Source organism: Schistocerca serialis, unplaced genomic scaffold (genome assembly GCF_023864345.2).
Source record: "Schistocerca serialis cubense isolate TAMUIC-IGC-003099 unplaced genomic scaffold, iqSchSeri2.2 HiC_scaffold_568, whole genome shotgun sequence".
Classification (NCBI taxonomy): Eukaryota; Metazoa; Arthropoda; class Insecta; order Orthoptera; family Acrididae; genus Schistocerca; species Schistocerca serialis.
In genome coordinates this window covers 22,501-27,500 of record NW_026048155.1, presented here as the reverse complement: position 1 = coordinate 27,500, position 5,000 = coordinate 22,501, and the positions used below count along the sequence as shown (strand labels likewise).

Here is a 5,000-nt window from a genome sequence, read left to right as displayed (position 1 = left end):
TTTAATGAGCCATTCGCGGTTTCACCTTAATGCGGCTTGTACTGAGACATGCATGGCTTAATCTTTGAGACAAGCATATGACTACTGGCAGGATCAACCAGGGAGCTGCGTCAACTAGAGCTGAGCAGCCGGCCGCCCGGGAGTGTGTCCCGGGGGCCCGCGCGAACACGCAAGCGTCCGCTCAATTATTCTGCAAACAGGAGGAGGCTGAGCTCCCCTGCACAACACACCTCGAAACCCTCTCAGGTCCCGGCGGCGCGCAGCGCCGTCCTAAGTACTTGGTCGGGTTCGAGAGAGGCGCAATCGCCCGGAGTTAGGCGAGTAGACGCTTTAGGTGCGACCACCCGTGCTCCCAACTGAGCTTGCCGCTGCCGACAGAGGCCCGGGAGCGTGCTGTCGTGGCATTGCCGGCGGGAGACAACACGCGCCACCTACGGTGACCGGCAGCTCCAACGCCAGCGCCACAGAAGGACAAAAGCCCTACTTGGGTGCCGAAGCGAACTCTCCCAGCACAGCGCACGCGCCAACACGTCCGCACAGCTGCGATACAAACCACCTGCGAGAACCGCTGGGGCGACCGAGCAGCAGACGGCGTCGCGGCGCCGAGCGCCGGGCGGCGGCGCATCCTCAGCGCACAAAGTCCTCAATCGGACCAGCACACTGCAGATGGCCACCGCGCTTCGCACCGGGCCCGCGAGGACCTACTTTGGCCGCAAGGCGCCGCGAGCAGGGGGCGCCGGCGCGCAGCTGCGCCGCCTGCCGCGTCCGTCGGCCGGCGCGCCTGCCACCGGCCGCCCCCACCAGCCGGCTGTAGCGCGTGCGCCCACGCACCGCGCTGCCAGCACGCCGGGCGGCCCCCCCTCACCGGCCGGGGACGGTCCCACCCAGCCACCGCCGCGTATCGCCTCACACCCAGATCCCCTTTCACGTTCGTGGGCATGGTGGGTCCCCTTTCACGTTCGTGGGCATGGTGGGTATCCCTGAAACAACCGGTTAATAGCTCGACCGATCGTCGCCAACACTGATTCACCTCTAGCGAGAACAACCGCACCACAACGGGTTACCGGTTGTTCATTTGCGTAACGTCACCAGCAAACGTACACGTCCATCGCCATTTGCAACGAGTATTGCATGCCTGTGTCAGGTGTCACAACACACTACGTCTGCCCACATAGACGCAACAACATGTGCACGCCTAGAGAACACGTGGAAGGTAGACCCCGTACGTATGCGGTGTCCATTGCGCGAACGACTGTCAGCCCGCCTCTGCAGCATGTCGCAGATGTGGAACGCGGTGCAACATGCTATCACGGTGTGTGAGAAGAGACGACTACGTCCGAATACACGCTCCACTACATCAACAGACTGCTCATGCTGATCGCCATCCAGGGCGTCCGTTCCTCCCACACGTCTGTATGGCGTACCACACTGCAATCCAGCTCTTATAGGGAGACGACACGTAGCTGCGTGCACAATATTTGGACTGTATGGTCCGCCGTTGCTAGGCGCTGTCGTCATACGGTCACATGGGCCACGATGTATCATTCAGTACATACGGAGCAATGTGCAGTACAGTTTGTGGGTTTTGCGTACATCGGCGGACAGGTGACAGGCCGTACCACAACGTAGGCTGAGTACGTCGGCATGCGAAGGGCATTGAACATGCAAACTTCTCACCGACCAGCTTGCGAAGGCAGGGGGGAAGGGGGGGGGGCATGTACGTCCTGCTGCTATCCACACTACAGTGTATAGCAGGAGCATGTGGAAAGTCAGCAACACCTGCAAGGTGTTTAACATGACGCGATACACAGGGGACCGGGCAGTGCGAGTAGCGAACTATATTGCGAGGGTTGCGGTTAGGCAACACTACACTACTTTAACGGGTTGCATAACAATTACAGAGCAGGTTCAGCGACAACGTGCGTCAGGTTAAGGCGCAATATAGTTTAGGTTACGGCGCACTTTAGGTTAGGTTAAGGCACATTATAGGTTAGGTTAAGGCACAACATGGGTTACGTTAAGGCACAACATGGGTTACGTTAAGGCACAACATGGGTTACGTTAAGGCACAACATGGGTTAGGTTAAGGCACAACATGGGTTAGGTTAAGGCACAACATGGGTTAGGTTAAGGCACAACATGGGTTAGGTTAAGGCACAACATGGGTTAGGTTAAGGCACAACATGGGTTAGGTTAAGGCACAACATGGGTTAGGTTAAGGCACAACATGGGTTAGGTTAAGGCACAACATGGGTTAGGTTAAGGCACAACATGGGTTAGGTTAAGGCACAACATGGGTTAGGTTAAGGCACAACATGGGTTAGGTTAAGGCACAACATGGGTTAGGTTAAGGCACAACATGGGTTAGGTTAAGGCACAACATGGGTTAGGTTAAGGCACAACATGGGTTAGGTTAAGGCACAACATGGGTTAGGTTAAGGCACAACATGGGTTAGGTTAAGGCACAACATGGGTTAGGTTAAGGCACAACATGGGTTAGGTTAAGGCACAACATGGGTTAGGTTAAGGCACAACATGGGTTAGGTTAAGGCACAACATGGGTTAGGTTAAGGCACAACATGGGTTAGGTTAAGGCACAACATGGGTTAGGTTAAGGCACAACATGGGTTAGGTTAAGGCACAACATGGGTTAGGTTAAGGCACAACATGGGTTAGGTTAAGGCACAACATGGGTTAGGTTAAGGCACAACATGGGTTAGGTTAAGGCACAACATGGGTTAGGTTAAGGCACAACATGGGTTAGGTTAAGGCACAACATGGGTTAGGTTAAGGCACAACATGGGTTAGGTTAAGGCACAACATGGGTTAGGTTAAGGCACAACATGGGTTAGGTTAAGGCACACCATGGGTTAGGTTAAGGCACACCATGGGTTAGGTTAAGGCACACCATGGGTTAGGTTAAGGCACAACATGGGTTAGGTTAAGGCACAACATGGGTTAGGTTAAGGCACAACATGGGTTAGGTTAAGGCACAACATGGGTTAGGTTAAGGCACAACATGGGTTAGGTTAAGGCACAACGTAGGTTAGGTTAAGGCACAACGTGGGTTAGGTTAAGGCACAACGTGGGTTAGGTTAAGGCACAACGTGGGTTAGGTTAAGGCACAACGTGGGTTAGGTTAAGGCACAACATGGGTTAGGTTAAGGCACAACATGGGTTAGGTTAAGGCACACCATGGGTTAGGTTAAGGCACAACATGGGTTAGGTTAAGGCACAACATGGGTTAGGTTAAGGCACAACATGGGTTAGGTTAAGGCACAACATGGGTTAGGTTAAGGCACAACATGGGTTAGGTTAAGGCACAACATGGGTTAGGTTAAGGCACAACATGGGTTAGGTTAAGGCACAACGTAGGTTAGGTTAAGGCACAACGTGGGTTAGGTTAAGGCACAACATGGGTTAGGTTAAGGCACAACATGGGTTAGGTTAAGGCACAACATGGGTTAGGTTAAGGCACAACATGGGTTAGGTTAAGGCACAACATGGGTTAGGTTAAGGCACAACATGGGTTAGGTTACGGCACAACATGGGTTACGTTACGGCACAACATGGGTTACGTTACGGCACAACATGGGTTACGTTACGGCACAACATGGGTTACGTTACGGCACAACATGGGTTACGTTACGGCACAACATGGGTTACGTTACGGCACAACATGGGTTACGTTACGGCACAACATGGGTTACGTTACGGCACAAATTAGGTTAGGTTACGGCACAAATTAGGTTAGGTTAAGGCACAAATTAGGTTAGGTTAAGGCACAAATTAGGTTAGGTTAAGGCACAAATTAGGTTAGGTTAAGGCACAAATTAGGTTAGGTTAAGGCACAAATTAGGTTAGGTTAAGGCACAAATTAGGTTAGGTTAAGGCACAAATTAGGTTAGGTTAAGGCACGATATAGGTTAGGTTAAGGCACGATATAGGTTAGGTTAAGGCACGATATAGGTTAGGTTAAGGCACGATATAGGTTAGGTTAAGGCACGATATAGGTTAGGTTAAGGCACGATATAGGTTAGGTTAAGGCACGATATAGGTTAGGTTAAGGCACGATATAGGTTAGGTTAAGGTACGATATAGGTTAGGTTAAGGTACGATATAGGTTAGGTTAAGGTACGATATAGGTTAGGTTAAGGTACGATATAGGTTAGGTTAAGGTACGATATAGGTTAGGTTAAGGTACGATATAGGTTAGGTTAAGGTACGATATAGGTTAGGTTAAGGTACGATATAGGTTAGGTTAAGGTACGATATAGGTTAGGTTAAGGTACGATATAGGTTAGGTTAAGGTACGATATAGCGTAGGTTCAGTTACACATTGTTGTAGGGAAAGGTGTATTGGGGGGGGGGGCGGCAGGTTCGTTGATAGTGATTATCGTAATTGGATGCCTGCGGTATTATCCGATTTGTCACGTCAGGATGCACTTTTGGCTCATGACAGGCGGCGCTCCGATTCCATGGTTGTGGCAGATCTGTGTCTTTCATTCCTGCCATTGTTTGTGTGCTGTGACAGGAGGCAGTATTGTGATGTTGGGTGCACCACTGTGTAGGACATGTGTGGGTGTTCGTGGCTTAGCTGAGCAATGTGCGGATGTCGGAAGGGTGGGATATTGTGTTTTCTGGGTGGACCTCCCGGTCTGGTAATGATAGTGTGGATTGTGTCATGTGGCGGAGAGGATGCACTGGATGTTCTTCCATGCTGGTGGTTAGATATTGTGTGTGATAAGAGAGTAGTGTGTGATAAGAGTGTCTGGCTGACGTGTGGTTCTCATTGTGTGCAGAGTCTTTCAGCATGTATAGGGACGGTTGTATATATTATCTGTATTCTGATGGCTCTGCATCTATTACTAATCAGTGCCGTGTATACGGTTACTCTAGTTCCAGTCGAAACTGTTCTATCTCTGTACATTAGTGACACTGCGGCTCCACTATGTTGCCGCCCCTGTCGGCCGTTTCCCCCAGTGTATGGCTAATGATTA

At 51.1% G+C, this 5,000-nt stretch overlaps 1 non-coding gene across 1 annotated transcript in view; it reads right to left on the bottom strand.

Moving 5' to 3' along the window:
• Window positions 1-104, bottom strand: part of LOC126448145 (small subunit ribosomal RNA) — a 1,909-nt gene extending 1,805 nt beyond the window's left edge. Inside the window, exon 1 of the ribosomal RNA XR_007584016.1 lies at window positions 1-104. This exon is cut by the window's left edge and continues 1,805 nt beyond it. This is a non-coding gene — a ribosomal RNA (small subunit ribosomal RNA).
• Between the last annotated feature and the right edge of the window lie 4,896 nt (window positions 105-5,000).